General features: G+C 43.6%; 1 protein-coding gene and 1 non-coding gene across 5 annotated transcripts in view; both read right to left on the bottom strand.

Annotated features, from left to right (window-relative positions):
• The window catches only part of STON2 (stonin 2), a 170703-nt gene that overhangs the window by 133768 nt on the left and 17644 nt on the right, over positions 1-19291 (bottom strand). The window lies entirely within an intron of this gene.
• TRNAG-UCC lies at positions 13522-13594 on the bottom strand. The gene has a single exon. It is a non-coding gene; the product is annotated as a tRNA-Gly (tRNA).

Raw genomic sequence — 19291 nt, 5'->3', positions numbered from 1 at the left:
AGGCTATTTGATTCCAATATAGTAGCCACCAGACACGGGTAACTATTAAAATGTGCTTAGACCAAACGGAGCTGTTCTTCAGGTATAACATACACACCAGATTTCAAAAAATATAAAAATGTAAAAAAAATCTATTTAATAATTTTTATACGGATTTCATGTTAAAGAGGTCATATTTTAGAATATACCAGGTTTAAAAATATGTTGTTAAAAATGAATTTCACCTGTTTAAGGTTTTTGAATGGGGCAATTAGAAAGTGTAAAACAGTACATATGCAGCCTACGCTATATTTCTGTTGGACAGAGCTGCTCCAAAACAGTCTGTTATTCATCTTTGTTTTTGAAGGATACTTTGCACTAGACATGAAATTTGAGTATGACTTTTTTTTCTTCAGTATCTTGTCTTTTTGTCCCTGTTGTTCTGATGAGAAGTTTGGTTGTAATTCTTATTCTGTTATGAAATTTTTGTTTTTCGTTTTGAGCAATTAACTATTGTATGTCTAGATGTGGTTTTCTTATAACTCATCCTACTTGATGTGTAAGATTTTGAATATGTTTGCTAATAGTTTCATTAAACTTGGGAACATTATGCCACTAACTTTTCAGGTATGTTTTTCTCTATCTCTTCTCCTATTGATCTGTCTTCAAGTCCACTCTCTCTTCTGTCATCTTCTGTTCTCCTCTTAAGCCCATCCTGTGAATTTTTCATCTCAATTATTCAACTTTCTCACTCTAAGATTTTCATTAGATTCTTTTATAGGTTCTACTCATCTGCTGAGATGCCTTTATATTCACTCATTCTAACAACATTTTTCTTTAGTTCTTTAAACTTATTTATAATAGCTGCTTTAAAGGCTTTGACTGCCAAATCCAACTTCTAGACCATTTGGAGATTACTGTCTATTGACAACTTTTTTTTTCACTATGGGTACTATTTTCCTATTTCTTTGTATGCCTCTGTGATGAAAGACTGAAGACATTCTGGATTTGATCTTCCTCTGCAGAATTAATTTCTGTGGGAGTCAAACTGTCTCCCCTTGATCTTGCATAGGCTTGGTCTTCCACTTCATTGGATGAATTTCTGTAAGGTCAGAAATGTTCCCCAGTTCCTCTAACTACTGCAGGACTCAACTTTCAAACTCAACTTCCCTTGAAATTTCCTTGATAGCTCTTGGCTCAGGGTAGATTTAAAGTAGGCCTTTAGTTCACTTCAATCGCTCAGTTGTGTCCGACTCTTTGCGACCCCATGAATTGCAGCACATCAGGCCTCTCTGTCCATCACCAACTCCTGGAGTTCACCCAAACTCATGTCCATGGAGTCGGTGATGCCATCCAGCCATCTCATCCTCTGTCATCCCCTTCTCCTCCTGCCCCCAATCCCTCCCAGCATCAGGGTCTTTTCAAATGAGTCAACTCTTCGCATGAGGTGGCCAAAGTACCGGAGTTTCAGCTTCAACATCAGTCCTTCCAATGAATATCCAGAACTGATCTCCTTTAGGATGGACTGGTTGGATCTCCCTGCAGTCCAAGGGACTCTCAAGAGTCTTCTCCAACACCACATTTCAAAAGCATCAATTCTTCAGCTCTCAGCCTTCTTCACAGTCCGACTCTCACATCCATCCATGACCACTGGAAAACCCATAGCCTTGACTAGACGGACCTTTGTTAGCAAAGTAATGTCTCTGCTTTTGAATATGCTATCTAGGTTGGTCATAACTTTCCTTCCAAGGAGTAAGCGTCTTAATTTCATGGCTGCAATCACCATCTGCAGTGATTTTGGAGCCCCCCAAAATAAAGTCTGACACTGTTTCCACTGTTTCCCCATCTATTTCCCATGAAGTGATGGGACCAGATGCCATGATCTTAGTTTTCTAAATGTTGAGTTTTAAGCCAACTTTTTCACTCTCGTCTTCCACTTTCATCAAGAGGCTCTGTAGTTCCTCTTCACTTTCTGCCATAAGGGTGGTGTCATCTGCATATCTTACCCTAGAGTAAATGTTGGCAAACTACAGTGATGACCCAAATCGAGCCCTCTGCCTTTGTTTAAAAAAAAAAAAAAGTGATATTAGAACAAAACCATACCCGTTCATTTACACATTATCTATGAATGCTTTTGCTCCATAACAGCAGAAGTGAGGAGCTGTGAGAGAGATTGAATGGCTCACAGGGCCTAAAATATTTACCATCTAGACCTTTATTTATTTAAATTACCAACTCCATTTGAAATCATAGCATTTGCCCCAAAGATACAGATTTCTTGTGACTTTTCTGAATGCTCAGGGTGTTATTAAGGCGGCCTTTCCACTGTGGCTGGGCTGCATCCCCAGTATCCCTCAGGATTGCTTGACCTTTGGTCTCTGTCTGATCGTCAACCCTGAAGGCACCACTTTTTGATAAATCTCACACAGTTTCGATACGTAAATGTGCACATGAACCCGGCCAAGGACTCCCTGGGTACACCAGACACACTTCTGTTCCCTCCTCGTGCCCCAGGCAGCCCTCTGCTCTCTAGAGCCCTGCCCTGTGAATTCCAGTTGCTTCCACTGCCCCAAACTCAAATCTGGGTTTGCTTAGCTCAGCAGGACTGCTGTGCTCAGCCAAGACTCTAGCATACTGTGCTGCACTCAGGAAATTCTTTCCCGGAAAACAGCGACGGGGAACCCTGGGCTCATCCCATGAGTTGCCCTTTGCTTAGCATCGAACTGTCGTGCTTCCTGTTACCCAACATCTGAAAACAGACCTCCGACACTTTGCTGGGTTTAGCGGTTGTTTACTGCAGAAGGACCAGTCTGCTAACCAGTTAGAGCAAGAAGTGGAAGTCCTCCTTGGAAACAGTCTCTTACTAACGTGTTCATTTCTTTAAAAAAGGAAAGAGACTAGGTCTGATCATCTAAACTAGGGGGATTTTATACTGTCCTAGAAATAAAATTAGAAGTTTTATAGAACTTTTATAAGTCATGTGAAAAGGAAAGGAGGGTTTCATGCAGCTGTATGGATTAAATCCATCCCTTCAGAGCTGAGGGTTTCAGGTTTCAAGTGAAAGCTGCTCAGTCATGTCCTACTCTTTGCAACCCCATGGACTATCCAGTCCATGGAATTCTCTAGGCCAGAATACTGGAGTGGGTAGCCTTATCTCCTGGGGATCTTCCCAACCCAGGGATTGAACTCAGGTCTCCCATATTGCAGGTGGATTCTTTGCCAGCTGAGTCACAAGGGAAGACCAAGAATACTGGAGTGAGTAGCCTATCCCTTCTCCAGTGGATCTTCCCAACCCAGGAATCGTCCTGGGGTCTCCTGCATTGCAGGCAGGTTCTTTACCAACTGAGCTATCAGGAGAGCTGAGACAATGGTTTATTTTGTTAGGTTAGGTACGCAACATAGGAGCTTCCCAGATGGCGCTAGTGGTAAAGAATTTACCTGTCAACGCAGGAGACTTGCCTTTGATTCCTGGGTCCAGAAGATTCCCCTGGAGTGGGAAGTGGCAACCACTTAAGTATTATTGCCTAAGACGATTCCATGGACAGAGGAGCCTGGTGGGCTACGATTCATGAGGCCACAAAGAGCTGGACTTGACTGAGCGACTGAACACACACATGCCACCTAACAACCTAACATAATTTATTTAAATCTGAGAATTTAGGGCTTCCCTGGTGGTCCAGCGGTTAAGGATCCACCTGCCAATGCAGGGCACATGGGTTCGATCCCTGGTCAGGAAAGACTCCACATGTCATGGGAGAAAGAACAAGAGAAGCCACAGCAGTGAGAACTCCATGTGCCTCCACTAGAGAGTAGCCCCCACTCACTGTAACTAGAGAAAGCCCACCCACAGCAACGAAGACCCACTGCAGACACGTACAAATAAATAACTTTTTAAAAAATAAATAAGTAAATCTGAGAATTTAGTGATCTTCCTTCTATGTCTTTTTGTCATAGGTATTCAACTAGGCAGCTACTTTAACAAATCTCTGCATCCACTTGTTGGGTTTTGAGGTTACCGGCAAATGCTATCCAGCCGGTTATTGGGGCTTCCTGCAGAAACATCTTAAACTAGATACTGGTGCCAATTCCAAACCCCAAAGTAAAACCTCAACTTTTTCCTGATCAAGGAAAAGCAACTCAAAGTCAAAAGGAAAACTGGGAAGAAAGGAAAAATAAGACTGTAGGAATTCTTTGCATTTCTTTAGAACTTTCTTATAAAACTGGACATTCAACCAATTTACACCAAGCATCTACTGTGTGTTCAGAATGGTGCTCAGAACAGAGATGCAAAATAGTATCAAGATAGCTTTACACTCTGCAGCCTTTGTCACGGTGGGCTGCAGAAATCACAGAAGTTTAATCAGGAAGTTAAAGCAACAATGCTGCTTGCTTCATGAATTCTCAGAATAAACAGAAGCCTGGAAGGCCTGCCTATCCTGCACCAAAGACCCAAATCAGATTAAGGACTTGGAACATGGTTTCTTTTCCTTCTTCTCTCAAACTTTTTTCCTTTGTGAGAGAACACAGTTCATGTTCACAGAACCTGAGCAGAGTTTACTGGAAAACACACACACACACACACACACTCACTTTAATTAACAGATGCCTTGATATTCTTAAAAGCATAAAATAGGATGGCCCTGGTTGTTTGTTCTTCATATCTTGCACCATTTTTTCTTTCATTCTTTCATTTAAATATCTCATTTTTTAAAAAATAAAAAGAGACTGATACTTCTTCTTCCATTGGAAATTGGTGAATAGAATGAATACCCCCGTCTCAAGTTACACATAAAGGAGAAAGAGCTCTAAAAGGAAGGAAGACAATAAATATTTCAACTATTTATTGTTGTTCAGTTGCTCAGTCGTGTCCGACTTTTAGTCAGTATGTATCCATACTTTCCATATGGACTTTCCATAAACTCACTCCATCTACTTGTCTCTTTCAATCATGTACATCACAATCTACCAGCCCTAGATGTCACTTTTTGCCCCACCTAAAGTCATATTATTTGTGTGTGTGTGTATATACACACATGTATACAAATACATACACATATAAATATATGTATGTACATGCATATGTATACCCCAAGATTATAATTATAAATATAATTACAAAAATTGATTTTTCTTCAAAATAAACAACCTTGATGGCTGTGCTATCCAACAACTTCAAGGCTCCACATTGGGAGTCAAGGGTTGAAGCCACACTTGACTTTCATCTTGGTGCATTCCTGAGGCAGTGACCCTGAATCGCACCCCTAGGCAGAACAGTATGTCATGTTCAGTGAATGACCTTAGTAGGAGGTCAAGCTTTCAAATTTGCAGAACACTTTCTAGCACCTTGAACTCTTAGAAGATGGCTTATTCCATCTTGTAAACTCATCTCCGCTTACTTCAGTTTTGTATCTGAAAGAGAGACACTAATATCTCCCTGTACGAAAGCAGGAAGTAGGCATGGGTAATTTCTTTTCATTTACATTTCGGACATTCTATCCTGAGAGTGTCAGTTTCCTAGGAATCTTGAGGAGTCTGTGCATCCCAATGGCCACATTTCCTAAGCATAACCCTAAGATCTTCCAAGAAGCTTAACAAAATATTATTATTATATTTCATTGAAACTGTCTTGGATTGTAAAATGTATCAAATTTCAGAGATTATAACTACTGTCAAAAATTGTCTATGAACATAAATAGTTCTTAGAACCATGAAATACATTCTTATTTTTATGGTGGTGCTTTAGTCGGTCAGGTGTGTCCAACTTTTTGCAATCCCATAGACTGTAGCCCACTAGGCTCCTCTGTCCATGGGGTTTCATAGACAAGAATACTGAGGTGGATTGCCATTTCCTCCTCCAGGGGATCGTCCTAACCCAGGAATTGAAACCACGTCCCTTCCACTGACAGGCGGATTCTTTAACAACTGAGCCACCAGAGAAGCCCCATTTTCTTATACCAAATACTTACCGAAACCCACAATTAACATATATTTACAGGGTGCAAAGAAGCTCATGGGTTATTTTGATCCATTTTTATAATAATACTGAGATAAGCGAAGCAGAAATTTCTCTCACTTGATAGATAAGGGAACTGGCTCGGAGAGGCTATGTGACTAACCTTAGGCCACACAGCTAACCATGGCACGACAGAGGTGGGACAGGATCACAAGCCTCTTACTCTAAATTCTGTGCTTCCTCCACTAGGCCACATTCTGCCTTCCAGAAAATAGGTACCACAGACACGTTAGCTACATTGTCAGCATCCATTTCCTCTTATCATCCAGCATTGGAGGAGAGGTCATTATTGGCATCATGGTAATTCTTATTCCTGCTTTCTCAGCCTTCCTTGAACCTAGGGGTGGCCGCTTGGCTAAGTTCCGGCCAATGAGACGGAAATGGAAGTACAGTCAGAAATAAAGCCCTGAGAAGTGTTTTCTGTCTTTGTTTTGCACTCCCAGTGAAGGTAACAGGTAGTACTCACGCTGTCCTAATCGCGCTCACATTCTCTTGATTACAGTCATGATGGCTGGAGCTGCTAAACCACAAAGAAAGGCTCAGAGAGTCACAGAGTCATTGATCCTGATGTCACTGAGCCACTGAACCAGTATCAATGATCACTCATCTCTGTATTTATTGTGATGTGAAAAAAAATTAAGTTATTAGAATCAAGTGTTCTGATACTTACAGGCAAATGCAATTCTAACTAATAAAACAGGGAGAGAAAAAAATGTGGCAAGCAAATTTCTACGGAGATGCCTGTGATCTCCACACCCTGGTGTTACTATTGTGATTGTGTCTTTGTGCATGACAAAGCAAAAGGGGAAGGGGGCGGCATAGGATGAGATGGTTAGATAGCATCACTAACTCAATGGACATGAATTTGAGCAAACTCTGGGAGACAGTGAAGGACAGGGCACGCTGCAGTCCATGGGGTTGCAAAGAGTAGGACACGACTTAGCACCTGAACAACAACATAATTCATGGCAAAGGGAGTTTTGCAGATACAAGAATGGAACTAATTAATTGACCTTAAGATAGGGTGACTGTCCAAGAAACTTAACATAATCAATGGGCTCTTTAAAAGCAGGGAGTTTTCTCTGGCTGGTAGCAGAAGAGGAAGTCAGGGAGCGTCAAACTGTGAAAAGAAGGTTCTCCACTGCTGAGACACGGGCCACAGGGCAAGGACCTGAGGCAGCCTCTAGGAGCTGAGAGTGGGACCCAACTGAAAGCCAGCAAGAAAAAGGAGACAACAATCCTATGACCACAAACAGCTGAATTCTCCCAACAGTAGGCATCAGCTCAGAGGAGACTCTGAGTTCCAGATGAGAACACAGTGGCCAACCCTTGATTTCAGCCTGTCATACACTAAGCAGAGAATCTACCCAGGCTGGGCCAGCACTGTGGTTTAAAAATGGGAGAACTTATTCCAAAAAGATCTCAAAATCTTAGAGCCTGAACATAAATTCTTCAGAAAATTTCCCAATATAGATAGGAGACTGAATTTCAACAAAAATCAACTATTACCCATAGCACAGAGTAAATTAAACAATAATAAAATAGCAAAAGATTCAATTCCACTAAGTTTTATTTATAGCACTTTGAAAAATATTACGTGGATTTCTCTCTCCAGAAGGTTTAATTTCAAGAAACTTTGCTTAATGCACTGTGGTGACCTAAATGCAAAGGAAATCCAAGGAAGAGGGGACATACACATCTGTATCGCTGATTCATTTTGCTATACAGTGGAAATTAACACAACATTGTAAAGCAACCATACTCCAATAAAAATTAACTTAAAAACCAGAAAGCTTGATTTATTTTTCTGCCTTGCTTACTTCAGTTCAGTTCAATTCAGTCGCTCAGTTGTGTCTGACTCTTTGCGACCCCATGAATCGCAGCACGCCAGGCTTCCCTGTCCATCACCAACTCCTGGAGTTCACTCAAACTCATGTCCATCGAGTCGGTGACGCCATCCAGCCATCTCATCCTCTGTCGTCCCCTTCTCCTCCTGCCCCCAATCCCTCCCAGCATCAGGGTCTTTTCCAATGAGTCAACTCTTCGCATGAGGTGGCCAAAGTACTGGAGTTTCAGCTTTAGCATCATTCCTTCCAAAGAACACCCAGGACTGATCTCCTTTAGAATGGACTGGTTGGATCTCCTTGCAGTCCAAGGGACTCCCAAGAGTCTTCTCCAACACCACAGTTCAAAAGCATCAATTCTTCAGCGCTCAGCTTTCTTCACAGTCCAACTCTCGCATCCGTACATGACCACTGGAAAAACCACAGCCTTGACTAGATGGACCTTTGTTGGCAATGTTTCTGCTTTTGAATATGCTATCTACGTTGGTCATAACTTTTCTTCCAAGGAGTAAGCGTCTTTTAATTTCATGGCTGCAATCACCATCTGCAGTGATTTTGGAGCCCCCAAAAATAAAGTCTGACACTGTTTCCACTGTTTCCCCATCTATTTCCCATGAAGTGATGGGACCAGATGCCATGATCTTAGTTTCCTGCTTACTTAGGTCACTGTAAAATCAGCTTGTCTTTCTAGAGACACGGAGAGAGGCTAGAAGGGTGGTCATTTTCAGGGTAAAAAGTTAAAAGAATTTTGGGTACCTTTCCTTTGGACAGCAGGAACCCATGAACATTCAACCAGTTTTCTAAAGCAAGAATGATGATATCATGCCCATGAGTCTTCAGGGAGGGATGCGAGCACTTTGGAAGGTGGTAGAGGTGGGATGAAGGAAGAGTGAGCAAAAAGGAAGGAACGGAAAAGCAGAACCAATTGTGGAATCTCCACCCAAACATCATTAAAAAAATAGGATATGTCTTAATTCATTAAAAAAATTGTTAATAAAGACCTGCTAGATATTCAGGATATAAAATAGATACAAACCCTGCTTTCAAAGGGTTTCTATCCAAGAGCAGAAAATAGCAATGGGACAAGGGAACTATAAACAAGTAAGAACACCTGCAAATCAATAAAGGGTTTAGAAAAGGAATAACAAGGGGCCTCTATAACACACAGGGTGACAGGAGCTCTCTCCAAAGAGGTTACATTTGACTACTACCAAAAGGATGAGAAGCAGAAGAATGTATTCATGGTAGAAGGAACCAAAGACACAGAGTCTGAGATGGGAAGAAAGTTAACAAGAAAGAACTTGAACTGAGTGGGCTTCCTTGGTAGCTCCGGGGTAAAGAATCTGCCTATCGCAGGAGACACAGGTTTGATCCCTGATCTGGGAAGATCCCACCTGCCGTGAAGCAACTAAGCCCACGCGCCTCAACTACTGAGACTGTTATAGAGCCAGGAGCCACAACTACTGAAGCCTTCGCATCCCAGAGCCCACGGTCTGTAACAAGAGAAGCCCGTGCCAAGAAGCCCGCACATGGCAACTAGAGAGTAGCCTCTGCTTGGCACAACTAGAGAAAAACCCACACAGCAACAAAGACCCAGCACAGCCAAAAATAAATAAAATCATTAAAAAAAAAAAAAAACACCACTTGAATTGAGTATAGAGGGAACCAGGAGGATGTGGCATGGGATAAAGTTGCAAAGCCAGTTCACTTTATGAACTATGTAAATACAGGGTCTTATGAGCCAGATTTGGAGAAGGAAATGTCAACCCACTCCAGTACTCTTGCCTAGAGAATCCTGCGGACAGAGGGGTCTGGTGGGCTGCTGTCCATGGGGTTGCACAGAGTCAGACACGACTGAAGTGCCTTAGCATGCAAGCATGCTTTGGAGAAGGAAATGGCAACCCACTCCAGTCTTCTTGCCTGGAGAATCCCAGGGACAGAAGAGCCTGGTGGGTGGCCATCTATGGGGTCGCACAGAGTTGGACACGACTGAAGCAACTTAGCAGCTGCAGAAGCATGAGCCAGATTTAGACGGTTAGATTTTATTCTGAGCATAATGAAATGTTAATGAAGAACTTAAAGAAGAATAACAAAGTTCAATTTGCGGTTTCAGACTGAGTGGAGAGCAGATTGGAAGATGAAAGAGTGGAAGCAAAGAGAACAATTAGGAAGCTACCATCATAGCTGAGACAAAAGACAGTGAAAGCACTCAAGCATCCGTCAACAGACAGATGGACAAACAAAACGTGGTAGATAATACAAGACAGTACAATGGAATATTAGCAAGGCTTGAACGGGAATGAAATTCTGACACGCGCTAAAACAGGGATGAACCTTGAGGACGTGTGCTAAGTGAAAGAAGCCTGTCACAAAAGGACAAACACGGCATTATTCCACTTATGGGAGGGAATCAAGAGTCGTCAGATTCACAGCAACAAAAAGTAGGATGGTGGTTGCCAGGGCCTGCAGGGAGGGTGGGAGAACGGGAGTTATCATTTTAATGGGTCCAGAGTCTCCGTTTTGAAAGATGAGAGGAGTTCAGGAGATGAATGGTGGTGATCATTGCGTAGCAATGTGAATGCTGAATGCCACAGAACAATACACTTTAAAATGATTAAACAGTAAACTTTCATATATATATTTTAACACCATGATGTTACATCCAAGCCCTCAGACTTGGTGACAATTCCAAATGGACAGAAAAGGGAAGGGAGCCCAAGGAGAGTTGCCACATAGTTAGGGAGAGTTGTCCCTCAGTATAAGGGCACTCTATATCTGACTACTCAGAAACTGGTTGGAAATGGGGCTTTTCTCTATGAGATTCTTCTAATCTCAGGCTTGGGGGTAGGGTGAAAAGAAAGAAAATGCTGCTAAACAACTCCATAAATATAGAAACGAATGTCCCTGGTGAAAACTCTATTATCAGGAGAGGGGCCAGTACCAGGCATATCATAACAAGGGAAGGAATTTCCTGAAACCACAGACAATTTTACAATGCTGAAAAATTTTAAAGCAAGACAATGTGGGTGAGAGTGCTCTGTAGACTGCAAAGTAAGCTCGGCATATCATTGTCAATCTAGCAGCAGAATGGGGAAAGGAAGCGGGGCCCAGAACACCAAGTCAGAGGCTTTGCAGATTCTCCTGGGGCCACCAAACATCGGTCCCTCCTGGCTGATCAGGGAAGCAAAGGCACAGGGGAGGGGAGCAGCTGGGGGCTCTTGCTTTCCTAACAGTGAGGCCCACAGACCTGTCTTCCACCTCCTCGCCCAGACCCAAGCACTACGCATGTGCAGGCTAACCCTTGCCATCCCACGGATGACTTCCCATCGTCCTTCTGAGAGAGGTACTGTTGGTATTAGCACCGTTTCTGAGATGACAAAAGCTGAGGCCAGAGAGGTTACATAACCTGCTCAAGGCCAGAGAGCTATGAGATAGATGTAGGTGCTGGGGTCCCAACCAAAACCTGCTCCGAATTCCAGACTTTTCTAAGACCATTCACCGACTCATTCAACCAATCAACCAATGAGGAATACAGCTTACAGTGATTCATGTATATAATGGAATACTACTCAGCCATAAAAATGGAACAAAATTGGGTCATTTGGAGTAATGTGGATGAACCGAGAGTCTGTCATACAGAGAGAAGCAAGCAAGAAAGAGAAAAACAAATATTGTCCATGCATTTTTAAAAATGGTACTGATGAACCTATTTACAGGGCAAGAATAGAGCCACAGACATGGAGAATGCACATATGGACACAGGGCGGAAGGGGAGGGTGAGACAAATTGGGAGGGTAGCACTGGCATCAATACACTGCCACGCGTCAAACAGATAGCTTGCGGGAAGCTGCTGTGTAGAACAGAGAGCTTAGCGGTGCTGTGAGGACCTAGAGGATGGGATGGGGTGGGCAAGGGAGGGCCGAAGGGAGGGGATATATGTATATAAATATAGCTGATTCATGTCGTACAGCAGAAACTAACATGACACTGTAAAGCAATTAGCCTCCAATTTAAAAGGAAAAGACAGCTGACAGTGTTCCCAGTCCTGGCTCTGTGCTAGAAGTTACGAACAGAGAAGCAGATAACACAGAATCCAGAAAGGACAATTAGCCAACAGCCTCATACTCATCAAGGACTTTCAGTTCAGTTCAGTTGCTCAGTCGTATCTAACTCTCCGCGACCTCATGGACCACAACATGCCAGACCTCCCTGTCTATCACCAACTTCCAGAGTTTACTCAAACTCATGTCCATTGAGTCGGTGATGCCATCCAACCATCTCATCCTCTGAAGGATTTTAAATATTATTAAAAAGGAAAGAAAGTACGTTTAGTCACAGAAATACACAGAAAGGATTGAGAGATGTGCCTCCTACAGCCTTAAATTCAAAGTTCCATTTACCATGCAACCCTTCACAGAGAGGTTGATGAGTGTCGCACCTCCTATAATTACCTTGTATGTACCAAAATTAGATTCTATTGGGGGTTTCTATGTGCTTGAGGAGACATTAAACATGTGACTTTGGTTAAATGCAAATACATACAAAAATACCTAATACTCTTCTAACCCTGTCTTAGAACCTTTTCAGTCTTTACTGGGAACCTCAGAAAAAGGAAGAACAGAAGTCTTTCTCCACCACCTCTAAGAGGCCCTGAACTTGACATGACAGAGGGATTACTGGGGACGATGACCAAAGGCTGCAGGGGTGGGGTGGGAGGGTCACTCAGGGAGGCTTCCTGGAAGAGGCTATATCTAACCAGGGTCTTAGGAAGACGGCTAGCAGAAATTCTGCACTCAGGCGGGCCACCCTCACCCCATTGTCAACTGCAATCAAGGGCACGTCTCTTATTAAACTCTCTAAACCTGAATTTCACCGAATAGCTTCAGAGATTCCTGTAAGGACTAAAAATGCTGCATGTCAGACTTCCAGCACAGCTAATATGAAGGGTTCCACTGTTCCACGAGTGTTATCTAGCTCCATGGTGACTTCCACTAATAAAGGGTGAGTAGGAGTCAGCCTGCTAAAGAAACAGGGCACAAACTTGCTGATTGCGTTCCTGCAGTCATGGAGTTCAGGAAGTGAAAGTGGAGGAAGGGGGAGATCTTAGAAATTTGGGAAGAAAGGGAAGCCAGGGGTGTGAGCTTCAGCCTGAGACAGGAAACGGCCAGCTCAGCTGAATGGCAGGCAGCGGGAAGGTCTAGAGAGTGAAGGGACTGCAGGCAGAACCCCGTGCGTGGTCACCTACGCGAGCGGAGTCTGCGGACTATGCACACCGGGCGGAAGTGGGCCCTGCGCTGTCGCCCACCTCTTTGGACCCGACAGAAACTCTGGCTAAAGGAGCCCAGCTGTGTCGAGGGAAAGTGGGACTATCACAGTTTACAGCACAGCTTCAGGAACTTGCCTTTTAGAAACTCCTGCCAGTGGTCCCTAAACCAAGAATAGGAAGGACTGGAGGAAACAGCACTCGGCCACAGATCTCAAGTTTGGTGGCTCTGTAACAAAGAGAGCTCGGTATGGATTTGTGTAGACAAGCATAGAACTTAACTCCCCCAGGTAGATGACAAACAGGAAAACGATGACCCTATACTGCCTTCTTGCGCTGAAATGAAACTTGCCTCCTGGGCTGAACTACCAACTCTTTTTAAAAAAAATTTTTTTGGCCATGTGCAGCATGTGGTGTCTTAGTTCCCTGACCAGGGATCGAACCCAGGCCCTCTGTGTTGGAAGCACGGAGTCTTCACCACTGGACCACCAGGGAAGTCTATGCCACTTCTTCGTTAGTCTTTCCATTGCAGTGGTCAGCATCCCTCCCGCTCAGAAGCCCTCCCACCTGACGCCCCCCCAGTGCCGAGCTGCACAGCTCTGGGTGGCACCATTAACATACCATGCAAAGGGGACACGTCCCCTGACCTGAGTGCTGCCCTACGGGTACAAAGTCCAGCAGCCCTGAGACAGCGCACGTCCTCCCAGCCCACCATTCACACTTTAAAAAAAAAGAAAGGCAAAGTCAAACGTTCAGGAGAAAATTCCACCGGAAAACAAGATGAAAGTGACTGCCTATGGCCATAGGAATCCCTGGGCTCATTCTTCCCTCTCCAGAATAAAAACAGCAACAGTGGTAGGAAGTAACAATCAAGCCTGGGTAATGAGGAGAATGGGCTTCCCAGGTGGCTCAGTGGTAAAGAATCCACCTGCAATGCAAGAAACGGGAGTTTGATCCTCGGTCTGGGAAGATCCCCTGGAGAAGGAAAGGGCAACTCACTCCATTGTATTCTTGCCTGGAAAAATCCATGGACAAAAGAGTGAGCTACAGTCCACGGGTTGCAATGAGTCAGACAGGACTTAGCGACTGAACAACAGTTAGGAGAATGGCAGTTGAACTGAGGGCAGAAGTGAATAGCTTAAGGAAATTAGGAGTACAGAATTAATTGGGGGTGATTTGCCACCCACTACAGTACTCTTGCCTGGAGAATCCCAGGGACGGAGGAGCCTGGTGGGCTGCTGTCTATGGGGTCGCACAGAATCGGACACAACTGAAGCGACTTAGCAGCAGCAGCAGAATATGTCACGATTCAAGGCTTGTGAAACCAGAAGGTAGATGTAGAAAATAGGCAGTCACTTTCATCTTGTTTTCCAGTGGAATTTTCTCCTGAACGTTTGACTTTGCCTTTCTTTTTTTTAAAGTGTGGATGGTGGGCTGGAAGGACATGCACTGTCTCAGGGGGCCTAGAGAAAAATTAGGGGTAAAAGCTAGACTTTTTAGAGTCATTAAAAAAAAAATGATGACGTATGAAGCCAAGGGAATGAATCAATGGAGGAAGTAAAAAGACAGACAAAAAAGGATGGTTGACTCGGACTTCCCTGGTGGTCCAGCAGTTGAGACTCCATACTTCCACCACCGGGTACGCAGGTTTGATCCCTGGTCACAGAAGTTCCACACGCCAAGAAATAAGGCCAAAAAGAAAGAGAGGGGAAAAAAATGAAAGGTGGCTGACTCTTGGAGCATGCCTACATATAGCGGGGGCGAGGAGTCCATCAGATGGATCAAGAAAAAACAGAGGCCTCTAGGATCATGAAGACAAGAGAGATTTCAAGAAAGCAAGCTTCTCTAGTGTTAAATGCTATGAAGAGACATTATGGGGGCTGGGAATGTCACTGCTGACCTTTCAGAAAGTTAACTGGAGTGGAGGTTCCTTGAGGGAAGGCCCATGCCCTTTCTCACGGGATTGCCAAAGCGCCAAGTGGCTGCACAGAAGGAAAGGAACAAGCATTCATGGAACAAAGTACGGCAGCTAGACTGAACACCCACTTGCAAGGAGTTAATAACATACCATGATCACGAGGGACTTCCCTCGTGGTCCAGTGGTTAAGAATTTGCCCTTCAGTGCAGGAGATGTGGGCTCCATCTCTGGTCGGGGAACTAAGATCTCACATTGTTGTTGCTGTTGTTTGGTTGCTCAGTCAAGTTCAACTATTTGCGACCCCATGGACTGCAGCAAGCCAGGCTTCCCTGTCCTTCACCATCTCCCAGAGCTTGCTCAAACTCATGTCCATTGAGTCAGTGATGCCATCCAACCATCTCATCCTCTGTTATCCCCTTCTCCTCCTGTCTTCAATCTTTCCCAGCATCAGCATCTTTTCCAATGAGTCAGCTCTTCTCATCAGGTGGCCAAAGTATTGGAGCTTCAGCTTCAGCATTGGTTCTTCCAATGAATATTCAGGGTTGATTTCCTTTAGGATTGGCCAGTTGGATTTCCTTGCAATCCAAGGGACTCTCTAGAGTCTTCTGCAAAATCAGAGTTCAAAATCATCAATTCTTCTGTGCTCAGCTTTCTTTCTCACACCCATACATGACTACTGGAAAAACCATAGCTTTGACTAGATGGACCTTTGTTGGCAAAGTAATGTCTCTGCTTTTTAATATGCTGTCAAGGTTTGTTGTAGCTTTTCTTCTCAGGAGCAAGTGACTGAAAGTTGTTCAGTCATGTCCGACTCTTTGTGACCCCATGGACTATACAGTCCATGGATTTCTCCTGGCCAGAATACTGGAGTGGGTAGCTTTTCCTTTCTCCAGGTTATCTTCCCAACCCAAGGATTGAACCCAGGTCTCCCATATTGCAGATGGATTCTTTACCAGCTGAGCCACCAGGGAAGCACATTCCCTTCCAAGGAGCAAGTGTCTTTTAATTTCATAGCTGCAGTCACCGTCTGTAGTGATTTTGGAGCCCAGGAAAATAAAGTCTCTCACTGTTTCCTTTTTTCCCCATCTACTTGCCATGAAGTGATGGGATCAGATGCCATGATCTTTGTTTTTTGAATTTTGAGTTTTAAGCCAGCTTTTTCATTCTCCTCTTTCACCTTCATCAAGAGGCTCTTTAGTTCTTCTTTGCTTTCTGCCATAAGGGTAATATCATCTGCATATCTGAGGTTATTGATATTTCTCCCAGCAATTTTGAGTCCAGCTTGTACTTCATCCAGCCTGGCATTCTGCATGATGTAATCTGCATATAAGTTAAATAAGCAGGGTGACAGTGTACAGCCCTGGTGTATTCCTTTCCTAATTTGGAACCACTCTGTTGTTCCATGCCTGGTTCTAACTGCTGTGTCTTGACCTGCATACAGATTTCTCAAGAGGCAGGTCAGGTGGTCTGGTGTTCCCATCTCTTGAAGAATTTTCCACAGTTTATTGTGATCCACACAGTCAAAGGCTTCAGGATAGTCAATAAAGCAGAAGTAGATGTATTTCTGGAATTCTCTTGCTTTTTCTATGGTCCAACAGATGTTGGCAATTTGATCTCTGGTTCCTCTGCCTTTTCTAAATCCAGCTTGTACATGTGGAAATTCACGGTTCACGTACTATTGAAGCCTCACTTGGAGAATTTTGAGCATTACTTTGCTAGCCTGTGAGACGAGTGCAATTGTGCAGTAGTTTGAACATTCTTTGGCACTGCCTTTCTTTGGGATTGGAATGAAAACTGACCTTTTCCAGTCCTGTGGCCACTGCTGAGATCCCACATGCCGTGGGCAACTAACCCCTCGCACCACAATGAAGAGCCTGTAAGACACAGTGACGATCCCACGTGCTGCAACTAAGACCTGAAGCAGCCCAAAACAAAGATTCTTATAAAAAAAAAAAAAAAAAATATATATATATATATATATATATACACACACACACCATGATCACAGTTTAAATTTTATGACTCTAAATACAGCTTTTGTAAAAGAAGGCAAAAATTTCCTGCATATACAGTATTAATCTTGATTACAAGGAGGAAGTACTTTTACTATGGAGGAAGCACTTTTCTACTTACTTGGCACAAACTGAAACTTATCATTGGGGAGGGGAAAGCTTTTTCCTGGGATCTTCCCTGGGAGGAATTCTCTGAATGACCATAGCAAAACTGCAAAACTAAAACTTCTGATTTAATTTCCACACATTTATTAATTGGGGATTGATATCAATCTATTCACAAAGACCTTGAAAATACTTGGAAAATGGGAAATAGACTTAACTAGTCTCAAGTCCTATGTGGTCCTCCCATGTTCTCCAATAAAACGGTTTGCAGATAAACACTTCTTCCATGGAAGCTTTTTACCAGGTCCTTCTACTTGTTTTAGAAAGATTGAAACTAGGACTGAGAATTATCCAGAAAATACTTCTTTAAAATCCAATAAAACCCAAGAACTACAAAATCTCACCTTAAACTTGTTTTCCATTCAGAGAGGAGGATTCTATCATTCTCAAGTTGTGCTTTAAAACTAAAGTAATAACTATAACAAATATCTTTTGACTACTTCTTCTGTAAGATGCTGTGCTGAGGACTTTACATGTATTATCTCATCTAGTCTTTATAACTATTCCATGCAGTTAAGTGCGAGTATTAATGTCTATTTTCCAAATAAGAAAACCAAGGCTTGGATCTTTCTCAAGACTACATAAGAAGTAAGTGGAGCTAGGACATCCCAGGATATATCATAAATCCTCCTAAGGATCAATTTTCATGGCTGTACAATATTCCACTGTATCACTGACTCATGAGGCTCAATATTCATAGCTGCATAATATTCCACTGCATCACTGCCATTTAAAGATACACATTTGATGTTTTTTTAAATTAGAAAGATATGTTAAAATAGGAAATCATGGGACCAATGGCCAGCTTGCATCAGAACAAGGTAACAGGTTCCAAATGATGGATCTTTTTCTACTAACAGACCCATTATTCCAATTCACCTGGAATGCAGCACGGACAAGGAAGAACAAGGAATTCATGACTGAAGGCTCAGACTCCCAGCTAAGGCCTGCTAGACCCATACACCAGAAAGCACCTGGCCTGTGGTGTTCCTCTCTCTTCTACCTTTACTAGCCCCCATTTTTCTAGAGACATAGTGGTACATTTGAAGGTATCAGGCTGGATTCCTTAGAAAACAGAGGCTGAGACTAAGCTTCTATGCCAGAGCTTTGGAGGAATCCCAGGGATGTGAGAGTGAGGGAAGAAGAGAAATGAGGCTATGAAAGCAAATGTAAGATGGCGTGGGGCTGGTGGAGGCTTCACAAGAATCACAGATTCTTGCTTGGCCACCCGGGACTTCCCCAGAGGGCCTGTTGGGAACTGCAGAACCTCAAAAGCTTCCATCAGAGGAAGTGGTGTGAGAGGAGGGCACGAATCTGCTAGTGCCTGCCTGTCTCTTGTTCCCCATTAGCAAAGTTCACTCTGTGGTGACCCAACTGCGCCCCTCAACTGGGGTGTGTCAGCTGGTCCTTTCTGCAGCAGATGGGGAAGCCAGACCTTGCAGGGCACACTTCACTGGAGTCCAGAAACAGTGAGAGGAACCCAGCATGGCCTTGGATGGCAAGATGGTAGAGATCTGGGCTCTACCACTCTCAGAGACAGATGAGGCTAAGAAGACCTGAGGTGGTACCTGAGTGGGAGCCAATACAGGAAGGTTAAACCTAGATGGGAATCAACACTGGTATGCAATCCCACATACGCTGAGTACAGAAGCGATGCTCTGTAGGTATTTCTGAACTCTGGGCTATTTGTGCTCATTGAGTCTGCAGATTCTTAGAATTCTGTCACAGGACATCATCCATTCATTTCTTCTTTATTCATTTATTGAATAAATGCCATTCAATAGCATTTATTCAGCATCTTCTATGGCAAGGCATATTCTAGTGAAGTTTGAGGGACAGAGAGAGGACTAAGACCCAGACTCTGCCTGGGAGAGGGAGACAGGCAAACCAAAGATGATCTCAATACGGTGTGGTCAGGGCCACCCCAGGGGAACTGAGTAGCACCATGAGGCACAGGGGAGCTGCATCTAGCCCCATCCTGGGGTCAGTGAAGAGTAACTGAGGGAAGACGACACCTGGGCAGGGGCTTGAAAGATGAACAGAAATTAGGTGCAGGTAGGGGATAGGAGCGGCAGTACAACATCTGGAAGAACAAAA

Source organism: Bubalus bubalis, chromosome 11 (assembly GCF_019923935.1).
Source record: "Bubalus bubalis isolate 160015118507 breed Murrah chromosome 11, NDDB_SH_1, whole genome shotgun sequence".
NCBI lineage: Eukaryota > Metazoa > Chordata > Mammalia > Artiodactyla > Bovidae > Bubalus > Bubalus bubalis.
This window is presented reverse-complemented; position numbering and strand designations above follow the sequence as displayed.